Here is a 24,875-nt window from a genome sequence, read left to right on the forward strand (position 1 = left end):
GACATATCAGATAAAGGTCTAGTATCCAGAATTTATAAAGACATTGTTCAACTCAACAACAAAAAGACAGCCAATCCAATTACAAAATGGGAAAAAGACTTGAACAGACACTTCTCAGAAGAGGAAACACAAATGACCAAAAGACACATGAAGAGATGTTCAACATCCCTGGCCATTAGAGAAATGCAAATCAAAACCACAATGAGATATCATCTCACACCCACCAGAAAGGCCTTTATCAACAGAACAGAAAATAACAAGTGCTGGAGAGGATGTGGAGAAAGAGGCACACTTATTCACTGTTGGTGGGAATGTCAATTGGTGCAACCACTGTGGAAGGCATTTTGGCAGTTTCTCAAAAAGCTGAATATAGAATTGCCATATGACTCAGCAATACCATTACTAGGTATAGAGGTACTCAGAGGACATAAGGGCAAAGACACAAACGGACATTTGCACACCAATGTTTATAGCAGCAGTATTTACAATTGCAAGGAGATGGAAACAGCCAAAATGTCCATCAACAGACGAGGGGCTAAACAAACTGTGGTATATACATACGATGGAATATTATGCAGCTTTAAGACATAATAAAGTTATGAAGTATGTTACAACATGGATGGACCTTGAGAAAACTATGTTGAGTAAGACTAGCCAAAAACTAAAGGACAAATACTGTATGGTCTCATTGATATGAACTGACATTAGCGAATAAACTTGGAATATTTTGTTCATAACAGAGACCATCAGGAGATAGAAATAGGGTAAGATATTGGGTAATTGGAGCTGAAGGGATACAGACTGTGCAACAGGACTGGATACAAAACTCAGAAATGGACAGCACAATACTACCTAACTGTAATATAATTATGTTAAAACACTGAATGAAGTTGCATGTGAGAATGATAGAGGGAGGAGGGCTGGGGACATAAATGAAATCAGAAAGAAAGATAGATGTTAAAGATTAAGATGTTATAATCTAGGAATGCCTAGAGTGTATAATAATAGTGAAATGTACAAGGTACAATTTTAAAAATGTTTTTGCATGAGGAAGAACAAAGGAATGTCATTTTTGCAGGGTACTGAAAATAGATGGTAATATTTTAAAATGTCACCTTCTGTGTGAGACTAAAGCAAAAAATGTTTATTTGTTACAAAATTTATATTTTGACTAGTGCATTTCCTAATATAACTCATGTAGATAGTTTGATTGAACGCCATAAGTACTTAGGACATGAGATTTTGCTGGTTTGTCCAGAGTGATGCCCCGATGAATCCCAGAGTGATTAGATCAGTGAATGGAAAAGTATCTGCAAAACCCCCTTCGGGGAGTGGTGAGAATGGGGAGAAATTCAACTTCCGCAGGTTGAGTTCTTGATATACTAACAAGCAGTGTGGACAACCAAAGCTATAGGCAGAGCCCCCAGTTTTGGGATTTATTCATATGAAACTTCACCCCACAAAGGATAGGTCAAGTCTACTTAAAATTTAGGCCTAAGAGTCACCCCCAAGAGAGCCTCTTTTGTTGCTCAGATGTTGCCCTTCTCTCCAGCCAGCACAACGAGCAGTCTCACCACCCTACCCCTCTCTACATGGGACATGACTCCCAGGGGTGTGGACCTTCCTGGCAACGTTGGACAGAGATCTTGGAATGACCAGAGACCCAGCATCAAGGGATTCAGAAAAACACTAGAATGAGCTGACTTAGCATCAAGGGATTGAGAAAACCTTCTCGACCAAAAGGGGGAAGAGGGAAATGAGACAAAGTGTCAATGGCTGAGAGATTCCAAACAGAGTCGAGAGGTTATCCTGGAGGTTATTCTTATGCATCAAGTGGATATTACCTTGTTATTCAAGATGAAATGGAGAGGCTGGAGGGAACTGCCTGAAAATGTAGAGCTGTGTTCCAGTAGCCATGTTTCTTAAGGATGATTGAATAATGATACGGCTGTCACAATGTGACTGTGTGATTGTGAAAACCTTGTGTCTGATGCATCTTTTATCTACCCTGTCAACAAAGGAATAGAACATATGGAATAAAAATAAATAATGGGGGAACAAACGCTAAAATAAATTTAGTTTAAATGCTAGTGATCAATGAAAGCAAGGGGTAAGGGGTATGGTAGGTATAATCTTTTTTTTTTTTTTTCCTGTGTTCATTTTATTTCTTTTTCTAGTTTCTTTTTATTTCTTTTTCTGAATTAATGCAAATGTTCTAATAAATGATGAATATGCAACCAAGTGATGATATTGTGAATTACTGATTATGTATGTTGTTTTATTTTGTTTCTTTATTTTTTTAATTAATAAATAAATTTTAAAAAGTAAAAAAAAAATTCTCAAGGAAAAATATTTTGGGAACTTAGATGACATAAGATTGGCAAAGTTTTGATAATTGTAGAAAAATAGGTGATAAGTACACAAGAACTCATTATATTATACTGCTACTATTTGAAAGATTTTAGAATAAAATAAAATAAACTTTCATCATGGGATTGTTCCAGCTTTCGGCCTGAAGAGAGTTTCATAGCCACAGCACAGAGAGAGGAACCTCAGACTCAGCCTGGCAATCTTCCTGAGTTAACGAGACAGTTGAAAATCTGAGAAGTGCAAGATAGCTAGAATCTTCAGAGCAGAGTTACAAGAAGAGAGAGCTGCATAGAGAAGAGAGAGTTGTACAGAGAGTAAGGGATACATTTTAATATCTACCAAGGGCCCCCTTCATCACTTCAATTGAGTTTCATTAGCACATGGGTATGAGGAAACTATTTGAAACTGGAGAAAGAATCACTGAAAAATCACAGAGCCATCCCCAAAGGGAAGGTGGGGGGAATAGTCCCTGTTTTCCAACCACAGTGAAGAAACCTTGTAATACACAGCACTGCAATACACAGGGTAGAGCACTTAGAAAACTCATTTGATTTTTCTTCAGTAATTGGGCCAAATTATTCTAACACTAAAGATTTCTCTGGTTCCATCTAACAAGTCTAAAAGCAAACCTTGAATAGATCAAACTGTTTCTAAGTAATTTAACTGCATTTAAAGGAATAGAAAAGCATAAAGCCATCCAATGACGTTTTTTTTGTTAGCTGCCAGAACGCAACACACCAGAGATGGATTGGCTTTCAGTAAAAGGGAATTTATTTCATTAATGTATAGTTCTTCAGAGGAAAGGCAACTAACAAGAGCAAATAGAGGGGAAAAGCGCAGAAGGTACAGAGAACAAAGACAAGGGCGTAGTAAATTCTCGGAAACAGCGCACGCCACAACATAGTGGAGGAACACCTTTAGAGTGCTAAAAAACAAAACAAACCCATGCAGAAAGACAGCCAACACAGAATTCTATATGCAGTGAAAACGTCTTCAAAACCAAAGCAAGCTCTAGGGCAACACAGTGGGTGTGGAGGGGGCAGTGGCCTGGGGAACCACCTGAATGACGACCTGGTCCAGATGAGGAAGGAGCCACCTACACGGCTGAGGAGGCAGCAAGAAAAAGCATGGAAGAAGAGTAAAGGGGCTGCCACAGGGCAACAGGAAACTGACAAAGAATCGGAAGCTGAGATAGCATGACAATTGGACAGACAGGCATTGGAAGAGAAAGAAAGGATGATGATGAGGGTGGGGATGGCAAAGGAGCAGCTGGAAAGAAGGAAAAAAAGAAGATAGGACCAAAATTTCAAACAGACCCTCCCTCAGTTCCAGTATGTGACCTGTACCCTACCGGTGTTTCTTCCCAAAGAACAGGAGTGTGAGACCCACCCACGCAAGATAGGTGAACAGTTGACTGGAGAACTACAAGTGAAGAAAAGAAAGCATTAGACCAAAGCAGTGAAAAGACCTGGAATGATTTTTGAGAGACTTTGGAAGTACATCAACAAGTTAGAAAATATGATATGCGCTGGATCAAGCCTGAGATAGCTGATCGGTGAAAGACTGTTCATGCAAGCTAATAAAAGAGAACAGAGAACAGCCTAAATGCAGGCCTGGTATTTCCTACTGGGTGTTCTTTCAATAACTGTCCAGCCCATTATACTCCCAATGCTGGCGACACAACACTGTTACAGTATGATGACATCTGTAAGATAGGCTTGGGAACTCACGTAAGGGGTAGGAATATTGACTGTGCTTTGGCTGTCACCTTTGATACATTATTAAAAGCTGTGAAAGAATACCGTGTGTTGTAATTGATGTTCATCTACGTGACACTGGTGAGGCCATCCAAAAAGCTAGGGATCCTGGGTGAGCCACTGCAGCTCAGCAGGCAGAGTTCTCATCTGCCATGCCTTAGACCCAGGTTCGATTCCCGGTGCCTGCCCATGCAAAAAAAAGAGTTAATGGGATCCTATGAAGTTGAAATAGATGGGAAAACAGTGAAACCAATCTGTAATCTAAATGGCCATTTCATTCAGCCCTGCGGGAAAACAGTGCCGATTGCAAAAAGCAGAGAAGCAGCAAGAATGTAGGAAGAAGTGTATGCCATTGGTAGCACAGGTAAAGTGTGGTTCACGATGATATGGAATGTTCACACCACAAGGAAAATGTTGATGCTGAACATGTGCCAATAAGCTTTCCAAGAACAAAACACTTGCTAAATATTATCAATGAAAACTTTGGCACACTTGTCTTCTGCTGCAAGTGGCTAGATGGCTTGGGAAAGAATAAATACTTTATGCTCTGAAGAATCTCTGTGACTTGGGAATTGCAGATCCACATCCATCCATATGTGACATTAAGTGATCATAGTGTACTTGAGCATACCATGTTGTGTCCAACATGTAAAGAAGTTGTCAGCAGAGGAGATGACAATTAAACATAGTCCAAGGCTACCTCAAAATCTTTATTTTCTAAGCTTTGCAACATTTCATCTGTTTTAATAGTGGACCTTTGTAATACTTTTATCCATGTATAAAAAGGAAGACAAAACTTCAGATGTAATTAAACAAGGAAATAATTTCAGGACTTCTCAAATGTTGACTGTTTTTTCCTCCTTTGTCTAGGGAAATGCTATAAAGCCCCAATTTAGTTAAGAATGCTTTTACATTTGTTTTGAAAATTATAAGAAATGCTTTCCAAATACTTATATTACCATATTCCTACTTGAACGTTTTGAATGACTACATCCAATTCTGCACCAATGCCCTCTGGTATTGCTTTTTGGGATCGATTTTCTAAAAAGTAAACACAGTTTCAGATCTCAGCACTATATTTCAATGTCTGTGGTTATAATTCTGGACAGGAAATAGCTAAAACTTACTATGGGGAAATGTAGAGCTCTGTGTAGAGATTGTAATCCCTCTACACTGAAGACTTTCTACTCACATAGTGGCTAGAACAAAAGATCTATAGATGCATAAAGTTATAGAATCATCTATTCATAAATAAATACCCAACTTTAGGAATATTTTGCCTTTGTTTTCTTTATAGGACCATGTTAGTCCTTGCCTTACCTTTTTTTTTCTATCATTGGAAAGATCCACTAATTGAGATCTTAACTTAGGAACACTTTGCCAACTTGAAACCTTGATTTAGTAAAGTGGGAACATTTAGGTCCTTTGTCCAACAGTAGTATTAATTGGGAAATGGAGTCAACTTACTCAAAAGAGACCCATAAGGCATTTAAAGCCATAAAAACAAGAAGCAGGAAAACTTTCATATTTGGGCCTTGTTCTACTTGGAAAATATAAATTAAAGATATTAGGTTTTTTCATTAGCAAACCAAATTCTATAACACCTTCCCTGCTCCCTGATTGACTTGGATTCATAAAATTATGGTTGTTATTTTAGAAATAGAGGTTACAGTGATGTTGCTAATAGCAACTGAGTCCATAAGCTGACTGTAAGCTGTATAATACTTACTTGTATGAACTGAGCCCCACTACTGATTCTTTAGTGAAATGCTTGAATTTTTACTTGCGAATGATTTGTTGGGAATTTTCCAATGCAATTTCAAATTTATATACCAAGGTAAAGCCTTAACTTGTAGGTGATAGCACAAGATTTTATTGCCTCTGGGATGCTTTTTAATTTGTATTTTGTTTAACACCTATCTTACAGAGAAACCTAGGACCTCTGTACAAGGATCATTTATTTCAAAGCTGCTTTTAGCATTAGAGCCATAAATGAATGTTATCTTGTGGAATAAAAAAAAATCTAGGCTTTAGCCATATGAACCATGTTTATTATGGTGCTAATGTTCAGCAACTACCTTCGAATAATTTCTCCGTTTCCTGAGATGCTGTGCTAGTGGCAGAGCCCGTCAGTTCATGCCTAGATATATATATATATATATAAAATTGGCCCTCCAGCTAGCTCCTTTGGGGATTGCAGTCCATACATTTTTCGATGGGATTTGATGATACAAAGATCTCTAAGCCCACGAATTTTAGAACTGACCCTGCCAGTAAAATATTTTGGTTTAGCAATAATGGTCTCCAACCAATTATGAGCTTCGAGCTCTCTTCCCAGGTAATTGTTTGGAGCAGGGGCAGCATCCATGCCCCTGGAGTGGCTGGAAGGGACACGTGATCTTGTAAATAGGAAAGCTGTCACTTAAAAATGGTGTCATTTACCATAGCCGTGTATGCTTTGTCATGTTTACTGTAATGTACCGTATTAGTAACAAATTATTAGCTTGATGTTTAACAATAGTGCCTTTTAGTAAATTATTTTACAACCCCCAAAAAAGCAAAGGCAAAAATAAAGACTTTTTCAGACAGAAAAGCTGAAATAATTTATCAACAGCAGATCTACACTATGAGAAATATTAAAGAAAATCCCCTAAGCAGAAATATAATGATACAAGGTGGAAATCTAGATCTACAAAAAAGGAGCAGAGAACAACAGAAATGGTAAATATGTGTGTAAATATAAAATGATTTTTTGTTATTTAAAAATCTCTTTAAAAGATCATCGTGTAAAACGAAACAATAATGTTATGTTGTGGGGTTTACAGAATAATGAGAAGTAAAATACATAACAACAATAGCACAAAGGTCAGGTCAGGGGATGGGGATTATACTGTTGTAAGTATACATGAAATGATATTATATTGTTTGAAGACAGACTGTGGTACGTTAAAAATGTATATCAATAATACTACACCTATAATAATATTGTTTCACCAATTGTCCTAGTTTGCTAGCTGCTGGAATGCAATAAACCAGAAACAGAATGGCTTTTAAAAAGGGGAATTTAATAAGTTGCTAGTTTACAGTTCTACAGCCAAGAAAATGTCCCAATTAAGGCAAGTCTATAGAAATGTCCAATCTAAGGCATCTAGGGAAAGATACCTTGATTCAAGAAGGCCGATGAAGTTCAAGGTTTCTCTCTCAAGTGGAACGGCACATGGGGAACACAGTCAGGGCTTCTCTCTCAGTTGGAAGGGCACGTGGCAAACATGGCATCATCTGCTAGCTTTCTCTCCTGGTTTCTGGTTTCATGAAGCTCCCAGGGAGGCACTTTCCTTCATCTCCAAAGGTTGCTGGCTCATGGACTCTCTGCTTTGTGGTGCTGCAGCATTCTCTGCTCTCTCAGAATCTCTCTTTCTCCAAAATGTTTCCTCTTTCATAGAACTCCAGTAAACTAATCAAGACCCACCCACATGGATGGAGACATGCCTCTACCTAATCCAGTTTAACAACCACTCTTGATTAAATCACATCTCCAGGGACATGACCTAATTACAGTTTCAAACAAACAATGCTGAATAGGGATTAGAAGAAATGGCTGCCTTTACAAAATGGGATTAGGATTAAAACATGGCTTTTCTAGGGTACATACATCCTTTCAAACCAGCACGCCAATTGTAGCAAAGTGCCATACTAATTTAAAATGCCAATAATAGAGAAAACTGTGTGTGTGAGGGGGGTGTTAGGAACTTCGTACTTTCTGCATAGTTTTTCTGTAAACCTGAAACTACTCTACTAAAGAAATAATTAAAAAGATATAACAATCCAAAATTTTTATGCTCCTAATAACAGGGCTTCAAAACACATAAAGCAAAATTGATAAACTAAAAACAAAAATAGACAAATTACCACTACGGTTGGATATTTCAACAGCCCCTCTCAGTAACTGATGGTACATATAGATGTAAAATCAGTTAGCATATAGAAGATTTGAACAAAATTATCAACTAAACTTCCCTAGTTGAAACTTATAGACTACTCACCCAATAATAGCCGAATATACATTCTTTTCCAGTACACAATAAAAAGCACAGCTCAGGGCTGTCACTAACTCTGAAACTTTTACAGGATAATCTTTAGCTCTATCACAAACCGTTTAGTTTTCATCACTTTAGGGTATTGTTTTTCTATCACTCGCCTTCATAATAACCAGGAACAAAGGGTGAGTAAAATGACAGAGTGTAGGTTTAAAAAAAAGTGCACTCAGGGAAGGTACCAGACCCCAAGATAACTGGTTCTGCCACTACCAGGAAAGGGGCGTGATGAAATACAAATAAGAAGACCTAAATATTTATTGTTAGAGCACAAGGGGAAGAATTTGAAATGAGCTATTTATTTGGTAGATTAGAATATATAAGTACATGGTTCATTAGGGAAAATATGAATCAGAGGAGAAAACATATGATCTAAATGCAAATTACCCTAAAGATTAAATTTTACACTGCTTTGAGAGGTAACTCTATTAACCCACTGATTTAACTATGACTGGAACTCGTAACTCTGCAAGTCACCAAAAGATGAAAATAGAACAAAATTCTTTCTGACTAAATGGAAGGGAAAGTTGGGGGAAAAACTCCTTCCATTTCTGATGAGGACATTTTCTGCTCAAGGCTGGAGTTACAACTATAGTTCAGCAATGTGAATGATGTTGGCATTTTGTTCTGTTCCACTAGTGGGAAGGTACATAATTTACAGCATACTCAGTGACCTGCTTTGCAGCTGCCTTCCCATGCCAGTGTGGGCTGTGATCAGAACTGGTCACAGGCTCTAATCCCTTACCAGAAAATGGTCTTGGCTCTAGTCCTTACTGACACCCAAATAACTTGGGCAGCTTTCGAGGGAGTGTGAGCCACATGAAAGAACCCACAAAAGCATGGATGCAATCACAAGTTCTGGTTGAAACACCCGGGCAATGAATTGTTGCTAACAAACTGAGCCAGCTTCTAGATCAGTGCTGTCCAACAGAAAGATAATGTGACCTGCAAATGCAATCTTAAATTGTTTGGTAGCTATATTTAAAAAGGTAGTTTTAACAATATACTTTACTTAATGCAATATAGTCCAAATACATTCTTACATGTAATCCACATAAAAATTATTGAGATATTTTACATTTCCTTTTTTATAGTAAGTTCTCAAAATCTGGTTGCATTTTATACTCCCAGCTCATCTCCATTTGGAAAAGGTAAAGTTTATTTTAATAATATATTTCACTAAATCCTTTATACATTGACTAGGGCAGTTCCTTATATCATTTATATAGATAGCTTAATTGAACACCATAAGTACATGGAACCTTGAGTAGGGCATGAGATTTTGTAGGTTTGTCCAGTGTGATGCCCCTATAAATCCCAGAGGAATTTGAACAGTGAATAAAAATGTATTTGCAAAGTCCCCTTGGGGGAGTGATGAGAAAAGGGAGAAATTTAACTTCCCCAAGTAGAGAATTTTTGATATTCTCACAAGTAATGGGGACAACCAAAGCAATAGGCTGAGCCCTCAATCTTGGAGTTTGTTCATATGAAACTTAACCCCACAAAGGATAGGCTAAGCCTCCTTAAAATTAGGCCTAAGAGTCACCCCCAAGAGAACCTCTTTTGTTGCTCAGATGTGGCCTCTCTCTCTCAGCCAACACAACAAGCAAACCCACCACCCTCCCCCTCTTTACATGGGACATGACTTCCAGGAGTGTGGACCTTTGTGGCAACATGGAACAGACATCCTAGATGCTGGGACTCAGCACCAAGGGATTGAGAAAACCTTCTTGATCAAAACGTGGAAGAGCGAAATGAGACAAAATAAAGTGTCAATGCCTGAGAGATTTTGAACAAAGTCAATAGGTTATCCTGGAGGTCATTCTTACACATTAAATAGATATCACCTTTTTAGTTAAACTGTAATGGAGAGGCTGGAGGGAACTGCCTGAAAATGTAAAGCTGTGTTCCAGTAGCCATGTTTCTTGAAGATGATTGTATAATGAATCATCTTTCGCAGTGTGACTGTGTGATTGTGAAAGTCTTGTGTCTGATGCTCTTCTTATGTATTTTTTTACAGATCAGTAAAACATACAGATTAAAAATAATAATAGAGGGAACAAATGTTAAAATAAATTTAGTAGATTAAAATGCTAGTGATAAATGAAAGGGAGAGGTAAGGGGTATGGTATGTATGAATTTTTTTCTGTTTTCTTTTTATTTCTTTTTCTGAATTAATACAATGTTCTAAGAAATGATCATGATGATGAATATACAACTATGTGGTGAGCTTGTGAATTACTGATTATATGTAAAATGGAATGATTATATGGTAAGAATGTTTGTGTTTTTTTGTTGTTATGTTTAAAAAATTTCTTTAATAATAAAAAGAAATTTTAAAAACCTGTGCTTATAAATTGAAACTTAAAATAAAGCAATTTGTTTCAACTGAGAAAAAATATGTATTTTACTAAATCCAATATATCCCAAGTACATTTCTACATGTAATGCATATAAAAATTATTGATATATTTTACATTTCTTTTTTTATAGTAAGGAAATTTTATAGTAAGGGTTCCCAAAATCTGTTGTGCATTTTATACTTCCAGCTCATCTCCATTTGGAAAAGGTAAAGTTAGTTTTTAGATTTTTTACTTCATCCAATATATAACAAATACATTTCTACATGTAATCACATAAAAATTATTGGGATATTTTGCATATCTTTTTGTATAGTAAGTCTTCAAAATCTGATGTGCATTTTATATCTCCAGCAAATCTCAACTTGGACTACCCACTTCACAAGTGCTTAGTAGTCACAGGTGGCTACTGACTACTTATTGGACAGAGGAGTTCTAAATGACTGATGTGTGGGGTGGCATATATTAGAAAACTTCCAGAAATGTACAGTTATAAGTTGAACATTTTTATTAACAGGGCAAATATCAAATATTGGAATCTTACGTGTTCAGTTCTGTCTTGTGAATGGGGGGCTTAGCATTATCCTCTCACGTGATACATGCCACCACAAAGCCTTGTACTTACAGGTCTGCATTGGCTATACATACCCACAAGAATGACAAAATCTGCTCATAGGGCTTAGAAATGTGGATCATGGTGAATATATAATTCGTAAGTTCTGAAAAGGAAAACAATCAGCAATAGCTAGAGAATTATTAAGAGAGAACCAGACCAAAACTGTTGCCCAAGCTTTACCATTTAAAAACATTTAGAGCCTGTTCTAGTTTCCTAGCTGCTGGAATACAATAGATGGCAAATGGAACACCTTTTAAAAAGGGGAATTTATTAAGTAGTTAGTTTACAGTTCTAAGACTGTGAAAATGTCCAAATTAAAGCAAGACTATAGGAATGTCCAAATTAAGGCACTAACAAGAAATTACTTTCACTCAAGAAAGGCTGACAAAGTTCAGGGTTTCTCTCTCAACTGGAAAGGTACACGGCGAACATGGCGACACCTGTTAGCTTTCTCTCTTAGCTTCTTGTTTCATGAAGCACCCCCAAGAATGTAATACTTCTTCATCTCCAAAGGTCTCTTGCTGCATGGGCTCTGGTGGTTCTCATGGCTCTCCTGTGGCTCTGTTGTTTTTTCCAAAATGCTTCCTCTTTTAAAGGATTCCATTAAACTAATCAAGACCCACCTGGAATGGGTGGAGTCACATCTCCTTCTAATTAAAACCTACAATTGGGTGAGTCACATCTCTATGGACATAATTTAATCAAGTTTCCAGCCTAAAATACTGAATAGGGATTAAAAGGAAAGCCTGCCTCTGCAAGATGTGCCTGGAATCCTCTCCACTGAGATGCAGGGAGAGATACCTGCCTCTCTTGCAGGAACGGTGGGTACCATGCCACACCACTTCCTGACAGCAGGGAAATACCAGATCGTTCCAAATCAGGGTCAAGGAATTATGTGTGCCAACTAAAGTCAACCTAATTAAGTCACTATCTGTGTCTTTCTGAGGGTCACAGCCCACCAGGTTATGAAAACTCTAAGGAATAAACACGACTCCTTTGCTGACAGAACCAGTGTACATCAGACTATAATGTTTAGGAAAAACTCTCAAGGACCAGGAGTATTATGCGTGGACTCAATGGGTGGTGGCAAATCGGGATCTGAATTTGAAGATCATTTTTATCAAGAACGAATTGAAATGGAACAATCCTTTCCAGCTCTATTTTAAGACTTAATACAAAATCCCAGTCACACTCACAAATAGTGACCTGTTTGGCACTACTGCTCTTATAGGACAAGACGTTGTTATTTTTCTAAGACAAACAGACGTAAACCCCCTTTCTTTTATTTATCTTTAGATAATACCAAATGCAGGGATTTGCTAATATCTTGAGACTATGCACCTATCTAATCCCTTTCCATGGGAAAAGGTGAAAGAACATAGATGCCAGGGACCCATGGAAATGTCCTGTCAGAGGCTTCTTGGTCATTTGCCACATCTGATTCTTTCCTTCATAAGAAAAACAAGCCTTCATAAGGCTTGACAAAGTATTGTTCAAGTTCCAAGTTCATGAATTTGCAACGCCTGAGCTGTACCACTCCCCAAAGATAACTAATGTTACTCAAAATAAAGGAACACAAGTATGAGAAGTTCTGAAAAACTCTTTCACTTGTCTGGTCATGAGGAAGTGTGCCTGCTTACCACTTTGAAATATTTCTGTTAGAAAATAGAGGAAGTCCTTCTCCCAGTGTCCCGGTGAGGGAAAAAAAAAGTTCTAATTGAATACCATTGCTAGTAGTCAACATTCTAATTGGATGTCAACATTGTCAATAAGCTCACTTATTTTTACAAAGGGTCCGGTCTGCTCAACTCACCCAGGAAGGTAGGAATCAATTAATATACTCTAAGCCTGGTCATGGATGAAATCTCTCTGTTTATTCTGCTCCTGAGACAGAGAACTTTCAGCGTTTATAATTCTAAAACAAAAAGGACAAAACCTGCAGAGGGCTGAGAAATTAGTATGTGTAGCAGCATATTGCACAGAAAATAAAAAGGAATCTGTAAAGAAAAATGAAATTGGATTCTAACCTTGGAATATATACTAAGGTAGACTCCACAGGGACCAAAACCTTAGGTATAAATGATAAAATCTATACAGTTAACAGAAAATAATGTAGATTACCTTTAAGACCTAGAAAATGGGAACAGATTTCTTAAAAACAAATCCTTAACAGCATAAACTATATGGGGGGGGATAAAAGATGGACCTTTTTTGTTGCTCAGATGTGGTATTTCTCTAAGTCCAACTCAGCAAGTGAAACCATCACCCTCCTCTCTATGTGGGACATGACATCCAGGGATGAAATTCTCCTTGGCAGTGTGAGAGATGACCAAGGATGGGTCTGGCCCTGGCACTGTGGGATCAACAATGCCATCCTGACAAAAAGAGAGAAAAGGAGTGGAACAAATTAGGTATCAGCAGCAGAGAGAGTTCAAGTGGAGTTGAGAGGCTACACTGGAGATCACTCTTACGCATGCTTCAGTTAGACATTGCTACCTGCCATAACGTGCCAAACCCCAACCAAAACCATTCCTGCCAATCCTAAAGAATACCTAGGCCAATATATAAGATTCTACAAAGGTTCTATGAACGAGTAACTCTCCAAAGCCTACAACCTCCAGATGGGGTCCCTGGACCAGATAAATCCTGAAATGCAGGGAGGCCAGTCCTTCCAGAACATCAATTAGTTCCTTCCTGCTATTTCATACTATCAACAGCACCTTCCAATATAAAAAAGTTAGAATGGACATAACCGAAATACCCCAAACAATGGGAGAAAGATCAAAGGTGATGGTGGAGTTATACAGAGAAGGTCAGATCTAACAAATGAGTATGAGTACTGAATTATTATATTGATATTTCTTTTGTCTTCCAGTGCCTTAAAGTAGCTAGAAAAAAAAACCTGAAATTGTGGAATATTATAATCCATACAAAACTCTGAAATCTGTTCTACAACTAATTGTTGCAAATACTTTGAAATTTATTGCTTTTATGTATAAATGTTATTTAAAGAGAAGGAGGAGTATAACAGAGGAGACAGGATTTAACAAAAGAGTACGGCGGCTGAATCACTATATTGATATTTCTGTTGGTCTCCAGTGTCTTGGAGCACCTAGAAGAAAAAATGAAAAATCATGGAACTTTAACACAAACCAAACTTTTAAATCTATAACTGCTTGTTGAAACGTACTTGGAAATTTATTCCTTTTTTGTTTATATGCTATATTTCACAATTTAAAAAAATTGAAAAATCAAAAATCTCTTTTCAGCAAAGAATACCTTGAATACAATTAACAGGTTCCAGAAGAGGAGAAAATATTTATATTAGTTTAGACTAATATCTTGACTATTTTAGATACTCCCGCAGACCAACAAGAAGACAAGAAGCCCAATGGTAAACTGCATTAGATCTGAACCTGTGATACACAAAAGAGGAAACGCATCTAGCTGACACACAAATGAAGAAATAATTACTTTAGTAGTAATTAGGAAATGACAAATAAAACAAGATATCAATTGTATCCATAGGAGGGGCAACAATCAACAAGTGGATACAGAAGGGTGCAAGAGTCCTCACTTGGCCTCCTGGTGCAAATGTAGGCCAGTGCAGCCATTCTGGAGAAAAATCTCCCAGTTTTTAGACAAATTCAGTTTGGGTATGCCCTAGGATCCAGTAATCTTGGTCCTGGTTGTGCAATTCTCACCTAAGTCTAGAGGGTATGTGTATGAGGATGTTCATTACAGTGGGATTTGTGGGGTTAACACTTGTGCCGGTTTGAAGCTACTGTGTACTCCAGAAAAGCTACATCTTTTAATCTTCATTCAATCTTGCTGTATAGGAGCTTCCATGGAGATGTGACTCACCCAATTGTGGTTGGTAACCTTTGATGAGATGGTTTCCATGGAGATGCATCTCCACCCATTCAAGGTGGGGGTGCTTACTGGAGCCCTTTAAGAGGGAACCATGTAAGGGAAAAGCTTTAGAACCAACAGAGCCCACAGAGTCAGGGACCTTTGGAGATGAAGAAGAAAAACACCCCTGGGGAAGCCTTATGAAATGAGGAGAGAAAGCTAGGAGACATTGCCATGTGCCCTCCCAGCTTGAGAGAGAAAACCCGAACCTCATCGGCCCTTTCTTTGGAGTTAAGGTGTCTTTCCCTCAATGCCTTAATTTGGACATTTTCACAGCCTTAGAACTGTAAGTTTGCAACTTAATAAATTCCATTTTTGAAAGCCATTCCATTTCTGGTATATCACATTCCAGCACTCAAATGGAATTCGAGGTAACCCAGGTGTCCACCACTGGGCAAATAGGTAAGTCAATACAACGAAGCAATGGTAGCCAAGGATTAGATACACGCAGCAGCACTGAAATATAAAGCCATACATGAAAAAGAAGAGACACAGAATAAGGTCTAGAGCCTAATACCATTGTTTAAATTGCAGTCATAGCAACATTACATTTAAATAGAAAGATTTCTATCAAACAAACTACAGCAGTTACCTATGATGGCTAAGTGGGAACAGGACTATAAGATATTAAATAAGTAAAATAAGAGAAGAATTTTGTTCCAGTCACAATGAAAATTCTATGAGTTAAAGATTATGCTTAACCCAAACCAAACCTCTGCATCTGATGTCCAAAGAGACAATAGAAAACTCTTCTGTTTCTTGGAGTTGTGAATTTTCCACTTGCTTTTTTAAAAATAAAAAAGCAATTTAACTTCTGGCAGGGGAAATAGACTCCCTTGATCTTCAGCCAAAGATTTTTCTAACACAACTAGGAATCTATGGAAACCAATTCATGGAAAGAAGCTGCTCCAGCCCTCTGCAACTATAACCAAAACTAAGATTCTATGTTTTGGAATCTCCACCAGCCAAGAGGTGATTTAAAAAGCTTTACATATTATCTGTACTATGAAAGGAATTTTGCTTCATTTTCCACATGTAAAATTACAGCATAAGAGTGAATGGCTCTTCTTTAAACTTTTTACACTCATACGTTACGTAGAAAGAGACTCTCAAATTCAGTGACTTAAACATTTATCTCATCGTGTCTGTGAGTCAGGAATTCAGAAGCAGTTTTACTGGGCATGTGGCGCAGTTTCTCACAAGGTTGCAGTTAAGATGCCAGGACTGCCCTGGTCCCAGGCTAGACCCGGGCAGGCGGACACACTTCTGACAAGGCTCATTCCAAGGCTGATGGCCCGGGTGCCCTTTCCTTACCACGGGGGCCTCTCCATCCGTCTGCTCCAGTGTCCTCACTGCATGGTTGCTGACTTTCCCACAAATGATCCAAAAGAGAGACCAGGGAGAAAACCACAATTTTTTTTACCTAGTCTTGGAAGCCAAACGCACTGAAGTCACACCCACACTTTTCTCGAGCATTATTTGTTAGAACTGAGTTACTAAGTCCAGCCCATGCTCAAAGAATGGGGAATAAGGCTCTGTCATTTGAAGGGAGGAGTATCAAAGAATTTAAGGATATATTTTAAAACCACCACAACACTTATTTATCAGGTACATTTCTGTGACCCCTCCTTACTTCCCTCGTACCCACCTTCTGTTGCTTAGTCCTGCAGCGTTGCTTTGGAGGTCTCTAGCCCACAATGTGTTTTCCTTCTACCCATATCAAGTTCCCCTGAACCAGGCCCTACCTGAGCAACTAAGCCAGTGCTTTTAAACTGCAGGCTTGACCCATTTGTTTCTGGTTTGGTTCATTTTGCTAATAGAAGAGAGAAGAAGAGAAAATATATGTATGTGCTCCACATAGTAAGGATAAGTTTCAGGAAACATTTATTTCAATTCTTTCATTCAAGAAATATTTGTTGAGGGCATTATTTGGTGCACTTGGGATACATAAAAGAATAAATCAGACAAAGATCCCTGCACTTGAGTAGTTTTTAGTCTAACAGAGGGACTTAGACCATAAAAATAAACATAAAATCATTCAGTGTTCGAAGGATTGATGAAAAGAGAAACAGTAGAAAAATAAAAGAGGGGTCAAGAATGGAGGGTGAGTTGCAATTATAAATAAGGTAAGTAGGGAGGCCTCCTTGAGAAAGTGACAAATATACCTGACTGTGTCTGTGCATACTGGTTCTGCTGGGAAATTAATTTCTTACCGTGAATCAAATCTGAAAAACACTGTCGTAGAGCACAAGGGGGCCTGGATACCACGTAAGAAAGAGGCCTGAAGAAGAGGAGGGGCTACCGCCCTTCCTTCCCATGAGTTTTGGGGTCGAGAGATGGTACCAATTCGGTGAGAGGAGTGTTCTGGGGTGGTGTGGTGGTGTGGGGTGGTGTGGAGCATCATCTCAAACCAGGAGAGTCTTCATCTTTTTAACCTCGTTAAACTGCAGGGCACTTAGTTAAAAACTCATGCCAACCTCAACAGGCTTGCTAGTGAATTAATCATGCAAAGAAGAAGCCCCATTGTGTTGGGGAAGCGTGGGCATGCTGCAAATCCTGATGAGGTGGGAAGTGGAAGAAGAGATCCCAGAAAATATCCTGGAAATAGGATTTAGAGAAAAATGTGGGGGTGGGGAGATTTCTATAAAGAGAGAGAAATTGAGGCAAAAGGGACAGCACAGGGAGAATAAAAGTGCTGTTGTTTTAAATTATGGGACAGGAAAGAGATGATGTCAGAACAAGACTGATTTTAAAAAACATGCCAGGGAGTTTGGATATTATCCTGAAAACAGTGACTTGCTATTGAAGAGTTGTAAGCAGGGAGCTCTTGTATTTTGAACGTTGTCACTGGTAAAAGCGAGCAGCAAGGGTCTTCAAAGTGCCTCCATTCCAAGAAGTGTGCAAAACAGTCTGTTGAAGAATGGTAAGAAAATGCTAGATCTATTGATTTAAAAAAAAAAAGGAGAAAGAATAAGAAAAATAGCATTACTAAAATTTACTATATGATATCATATATATATATAATTATATATGCAATTTATAGCATTAAATGTATATGTTGGGTGTACATGTTCAAGACATTTTTACTATAGGAATGTGCAATCAAAGCCATTTGGATATAGAGGGTGAATGAGGAGATTTCCCGGGAAGTCCTTCCTTGTCAGTTTCTGGTAGGCTGGATCCTTGCTTATGGAAGAACTGTCAACCAAAACCACATTCACAGCCCGCAATGCGACCTGCAAGAGAAGCCACCAGTCCCAGCAGGTTCAGTGATGTAGAGGCTAAGTGAAAGGATTTCTTGTCTGCTCATTCCAAATATGGCACCCACAGAATGCTTTCCAAAAGACATTTTGGAATTCCAGGTGGTCCCAGGTGGAAAAAACAGAAGTGAGGAGTCACATAGCTGGATCCATGGCGGGGGAGGAAGAAAGCAGGGCCACTGGGTCAACAGCCTCAAATTTTGGCTGCTGTTCAATAAGTTTGTTCAGAGGAACAGGATGAGGCTGCTTCACAAATGTAGAGTTTGACCTTGAATTACGTCTTTTTCTAAGGGCTACATTGTGAACAATTGCAGAAGCTGTTGTCATGGTTACTTATAAGTGGCCCAACCGTTGTGATAGTGAAGAGCTTTTGGCTGCCTGAGCTGTACTGCTGGGAAAGAGGTTTTCATGTTATAACTACTCCTACACATTGGTTGACCTGTCTCCCAGAGAGCATGCTGAGATATGAACAGATTGTTTCATTGTGCACTCTGCTTGTATATTGTAACTGTATTGCCTGGTGAGGCACCTTAAAAAACATATGTGTTTTAATTTGGACCTGCTATGTATTGAGTTTTCCTTTGAATTATTCCCACTTTGTATTTGCTTTTCTCTTAGCTTATAATTTTGTTTATGTAAAAGAGGATTATGCAAACAATTTTTGTTTATTGGTGCCTACCTTTTTAAAAATCTGCTCTTGTACTATTTCCAGACTATTTTTAATCTTTTCCATTCTCATCATTTGCCATTAATTATTGTTCAGTTGCACGCTGATTTTTGTAAAATGTCAGCCTTATTCACGATATAACTTAAGTACAAAGAAACCAATAAATAACCTCAGAATTTGAGTCTAACACTTCAAAAATTTTAATTCTGCTCGTAAAATAAAGTCACTAGGCATTTAATTTTATGTATCAACTTGGCTAGATTATGATGTGCAGTTGTTTGTTCAGACACTGGCCTAGATGTTGCTATGGAGATATTTCATAGATGGGATGGGCGTCTGCAATCAGTTGACTTTAAGTAAAAGACATTACTTTTGATAATGTGGGTTGGGCCTCATCCAATCACTTGGAGGCTTAAAAGCAAAGAACTGGCCTCTCACCTTCCCCACCTCGGACATGCCTACATGTCCTCTTACGTGTGTTCTCAATAAATTTTCTATCTGCTTACTCTTTGCGCTATGCCCTTGAATTCTTTCTTGCAGCATGGCCAAGAACCTGGAAGCTAGAATCTGGTAACATAACTTGGTGAGCCAGCCAGGGGACACCTCTCACTGACCGTCTGAACTGTGAGTACCAGGAGGCTTTTGACCATGTGCTGTCACTTTCCTTTTCGCTTGGCTCATTGTTATCCTCTTCTATGTCTTCATGCAATGCTGTGTCTTCCTGAAAGGGTGGAATCATTTTCACTGCTCTCTCTAGGCCCTAGGGGCTCAAATGTGGCTGTGCCAGGACATAAATTTGGTTCACTCTGAGCCACCAACTCCAATCTGTAAAAGACAGGGAAAGTAGCAAAAAATTTCCTATGCACAGATATATAGAGCTCTCTATCAAGACGAAGACCTGAGAGGGACTTGTTGCTTATATTATGCCCATGAATAAAGTTCCATTAAGGAAAAATACATCTGCTAAAAGGCATGAGAAAATGTACCACAAAAGTCAGTTAATTGTAATAAACCAAAGGAGATCACTCAGAAGAAGAAGGAAAACCCAGCTCTATTCTAGGAGAGGCTACTGGGAGCCTTAAAAAGTTACCAATGTTAGCCTGGATTCCTGGGAAGGTCAGATTTTGCTGGGCACCCATTTCATCAGCCAGTGTGCCCCTGACATTTGGAGAAAGTTGCAAAAGCTCTCCTTGAGCCTGCAAAACTCACGCTAATAATTTATTAGAAACTGCCTTTTCTGTCTTTAACAGTTGAAACAAGGCTGAGGGAGGAAGAGAAGGCAAAGAGGTAAGCAAAAGACCAGGGAACAGGCTCAGCATGTTGCAGTCACTGTTAACAGTGCACTGTCCTCTCGAGGTCACCCAAATCATGGTTCCAAGCCTCAAGAGCCTTGCTTCAGCCGTGCGACCAGAGGCCACTGGCAAAGACGGTGCCAGAAACCAAGACAACCCTCAACCTCGGGACTTGCTCCAAGTACCACCAACATGGCCTGCAGGCCCAGGGGCTGTACTGTCTCCCATAGGTGGGGCTGTACAGCCCCTTGAACCCTGTTTGTGGCAGGGGAAGAAGACTGAGGGTGCCCAGGCTGCGTATAGCTCTAATGACTTCACACTTAACCAACTTAAAGGAGTCCCAGGTGACATTCAGTGACAGTTAAAATTATAATTTCTTATTTAACACTGGAGCCACTCTGTCCTAAACTGCCACTCTGAGCCTATCTTAATTCAGACTTGCCTAAGTGGGAATTGGCAGTAAAACCAAAATTAAAATCTCAACTACCCCTCTCTTTTGCAAGCATAAAAATATTCTAGTCTCCAATCAATTTCTCATTATTCCTAAATGTTCCGCCCCCTCCAGGGAGAGATCTTCACTACTTGGGGGCCACCAGTAGACCAATAAACCCAACTAGTGTTTACTCTTTGTTTTCCCTGAGGCCCCTACTAAATCAAGGCTTTTTTTAAAATCTAATATAAATATACATATTTTTTAATATTAACATTTGTTCCCCCTATTTATTTTTAATCATATGTTTTACTCATCGGTCCATACCATAGATAAAAGGAGCATCAGACACATGGTTTTTCACAATCACACAGTCACATTGTGAAAGCTACATCATTATACAAACATCTTCAAGAAACATGGCTACTAGAACACAGCTCTACAGTTTCAGGCACTTCTCTCTAGCCCAATACACCTTACTAAAAGTGGGATATCTATATAATGCATAAGGATAACCTCCAGGATAACCTCTTGACTCTGTTTGAAATCTCTCAGCCACTGACACTTTATTTTGTCTCATTTCTCTCTTCCCCCTTTTTGCTGAAAAGGCTTTCTCAATCCTTTGATGCTGAGTCCCAACTCATTCTAGGATTTCTGTCCCACGTTGCCAAGGAGGTTTACACCCCTGGGAGTCATGTCCCATGTAGAAGGGGTAGGTGGTGAGTTTGCTTGCCATGTTGGCTGAGAGAGAGATAGGCCACATCTGAGTAACAAAAGAGGTTTTCTGGGGGTGACTCAGGCCTAATTTTAAGTAGGCTTAGCCTATCCTTTGCTGGGAATAGTTTCAAATGAACAAACCCCAAGATTGAGGGCTCAGCCTATTGATTTGATTGTCCCCACTGCTTGTGAGAGTATCAGGAATTCTCCAAATGGGGAAATTTTGAATTTTCTCCCTTTCTTGCCATTCCCTCAAGGGGACTTTTTAAATACTTCTTTATTCACTGTTCGAATCACTCTGGAATTTATTGGGGCATCATTCTGGAATTTATCAGGGCATCCCTCTGGATAAAACTACAAAATCTCATGCCCTATTCAAGGTTCCGTGTACTTATGGTGTTCAATTAAACTGTCCATATAAGTTATATTAAGAAATGCACTAGTCAAAATATAAATTTTGTACCAAATAAGCATTTTTTGCTTTAGTCTCACACATAAGTTGAAGTTTTAAAATATGAATTACCATTACTTTCAACACCACGCAATATTGAAAATCAAGGCTTTTTGACATCCCAAAGGGAATTCTTAAGCAAATAGACCCATCTGTATAGGATGAAGGCATCTCAAACCCATTAAGTAGCCCGTAGTCCACATTCAGGTCAAGTCTAGAGTAACCCTTCCCCATCAAAAGCAACATCCCTTTAAAATGGAAAGTAAAATAAATCTCCAATCAATTACAAAAATTCCTTGAACACCCACTCCTACTCCTGTGTCCTGGTTCTCAGTCCCAGATTTAAAGTCATGTGTTTGTATCCCCCTTTGCTCTGACTCTCAATACTTATTTGCTTTAAAATGGCAAAGAAAAAAACCATTAAAAACATAATTCCCACCCAGCTCTCTTAAACAGTGCTGCCCAAAGGGTTTCAAAATAATCCCCATACCTTTAAGAATGCCTTAGTAGAAGACTTTACTAACAGCCCCCCAACTGCCTCAAAGCGCAGTTTTGCAAGCTATTAACTTTGTGAACAAACACATTCTTAATATAAAAGTGAACTACATATGTTGTAGTTATTGCTAACTGAATGAATACGGAAAGGTGCAGAAAGTTTTAAAAAATGAGTTTTGTAATCAATCACTAACTACATGCCTTAGATAATTTGTAAAATTAATAAAAGTTTAAGAAAGTAAGTTTTATTTATAGTCACTGCTGACAAGAAATTATGAAGAGTTTATAAAAATGAATTCTCTCTGTCATAGTCAATACTGCTCTCAGTTAAGTTGCTCTTAATGAAAATTTATGAAAAGTTTTTTTTTAACCATCTGAGTACTCTGTCTAAAAGATAAAAATTTTATATCATATCAAAATAGTGTCCTTATAAATGTTTATGTGACCTTATCATCCTTTATTTCAGAAAGCAAGCCTTCTCTTATAGGAAAACCATTACAAAAAATTTGTTCTAACACCTTGTAAAAGCAAAGTGCTGAAATAGTTTAACATATTGCATTTTTTTAGTGCATAGCCCCTTTCATTTTCTGTTTAAAATTAAACATAATCACTGGGACTAAACAACATTGCCAAATTCTTAGTCAAATACTTTTGGAATTATGAACGTAGTTCAGTAATAAAGCAAGGCTCTTCTCATCCAGATGTGTATAAGCCAACATTGCTCCAATTCATACAAATAAATTCAGTAGCTGTTGCACTCTGCAGACCTGGGTATGGGCCTATCAGAGTGAGCTGCAAGGATTTCAGCATACTGTGGTCTCCCAAATTTGTAGAGTATCTGAGTGTCCAACATTACATTAAAGTATTCTTTTATCCCTTCCACAACTTCATTAGCAGTATAGTCCTTATTATCTGTGTTTCCTCAAGATTTCTTATAATTTGCATAATCCTCTAGAATGAAATCTATATTCTTCTTGGCAGAAAGATAAAAGAGCTGTTTTTGCCTGGCCATTAAGTCCTGGTCATCAACAGGCCGTGGTTTTAGTTCTTTGAGAATCTTTACAATTTCAACACTGTTCATGGATGTTCCCTTGTTTTCAACGGTAGGATCTACCCGGCCTCTTTTCATCAGAGGAGGCTGAGGTGTCTCACTGGTACTGCCACCATCCCCATCTCTAGGTGTTTTTGGTTTGCTCTTTTTTGTTTTCACTTCAACATTTTTCTACTGCAGACCAGATATCTTCTTTCCTGGGGCACCCCGGTTGACATTTTGAAGTTCTGTTTCAGCAGGTTGGCGTCCATGTATTTGAGTGCTCTGCTTTCTGGAACCCATTCATCCCAGCTTTATTCCAACCACTGTAATATACATGCTAACTTGTTTTCCCTTTATGGCAAACTTTACACACTTAGCTTCATAAAGCAGAAACCCATAAGGCACAGCATGAACTCACCCTCCTGGAATTTAAGCTCAACATGTTACATTTTAAAAAAGTGTTTAAAAAGCATTACAATGGAAAAAGAATGAACTGTGTCCTGTACCATACAGCACACACACAAAAAGTATTACAATAAAATTAAAAGAAGTTTTCTATTAGCTGAATTTGCCTAACTGAAATGTCATTTATATATTTAAGATTGTTTAAAATTCCTAAAAGCTTAACAGTATTCTATCCTAATACTAATCTGTATAATGCAAACAGCAAATCATGGGAACAACTGTATTAGTTAGGGTTCTCTAGAGAAACAGAACCAACAGGGAACACTTGCAAATATAAAATTTATGAAAGTGTCTCACGTGACCGTAGGAACGCAGAGTCCAAAATCCACAGGGCAGTCTGTGAAGCTGATGACTCCAATGGATGGCCTGGACGAACTCCACAGGAGAGGCTCACCAGCCAAAGCAGGAATGCAACCTGTTTCCTCTAAGTCCTCCTTAAAAGGCTTCCCATGATAGGATTTAGCATCACTAATTGCAGAAGACACTCCCCTTTGGCTGATTACAAATGGAATCAGCTGTGGATGTAGCTGATGTGATCATGACCTAATCCTATGAAATGTCCTCATTGCAACAGACAGGCCAGCGCTTGCCCAATCAGATGAACAGATACCACAACTTGGCCAAGTTGACACCTGTCCCTAACCATGACAACAACCAAATTTGCTTGTAAGTTACATTACTTTTTGAAACATTCTCTTAATTAAACACCACGAAGAAATACTCAATTTCTTAAATTCCATGCCCTTACCAACAGGAAAATCAGTGACCTACAGAAGACAAGATCTGGAGCTGAGAATAGAAGCATGGGTTGGAGACCCATTTAGGAGTTAGTAGCTCATAGTGATTGGAGCAACGGGCAGAGCTTAGATTTTCCTTGGAAAGCATAGGAGGAAAATATAGCTTAGAACCAAATTTTAAAGAATTCTGATACTTAATGGCCAGAAGAAAAAAGTTAC

The 24,875-nt window shown here is 38.5% G+C and overlaps 2 pseudogenes; one reads left to right on the plus strand and one right to left on the minus strand.

The window, feature by feature from the left end:
* Positions 1 to 3,315: 3,315 nt before the first annotated feature.
* Positions 3,316 to 4,737, plus strand: LOC143669802 (methionine aminopeptidase 2 pseudogene; annotated as a pseudogene).
* An 18,281-nt stretch (positions 4,738 to 23,018) lies between these two features.
* LOC143669803 (mortality factor 4-like protein 1 pseudogene) lies at positions 23,019 to 23,896 on the minus strand (annotated as a pseudogene).
* Positions 23,897 to 24,875: the final 979 nt, after the last annotated feature.

The sequence above is a fragment of the Tamandua tetradactyla genome, chromosome 26 (genome assembly GCF_023851605.1).
Source record: "Tamandua tetradactyla isolate mTamTet1 chromosome 26, mTamTet1.pri, whole genome shotgun sequence".
Classification (NCBI taxonomy): domain Eukaryota; kingdom Metazoa; phylum Chordata; class Mammalia; order Pilosa; family Myrmecophagidae; genus Tamandua; species Tamandua tetradactyla.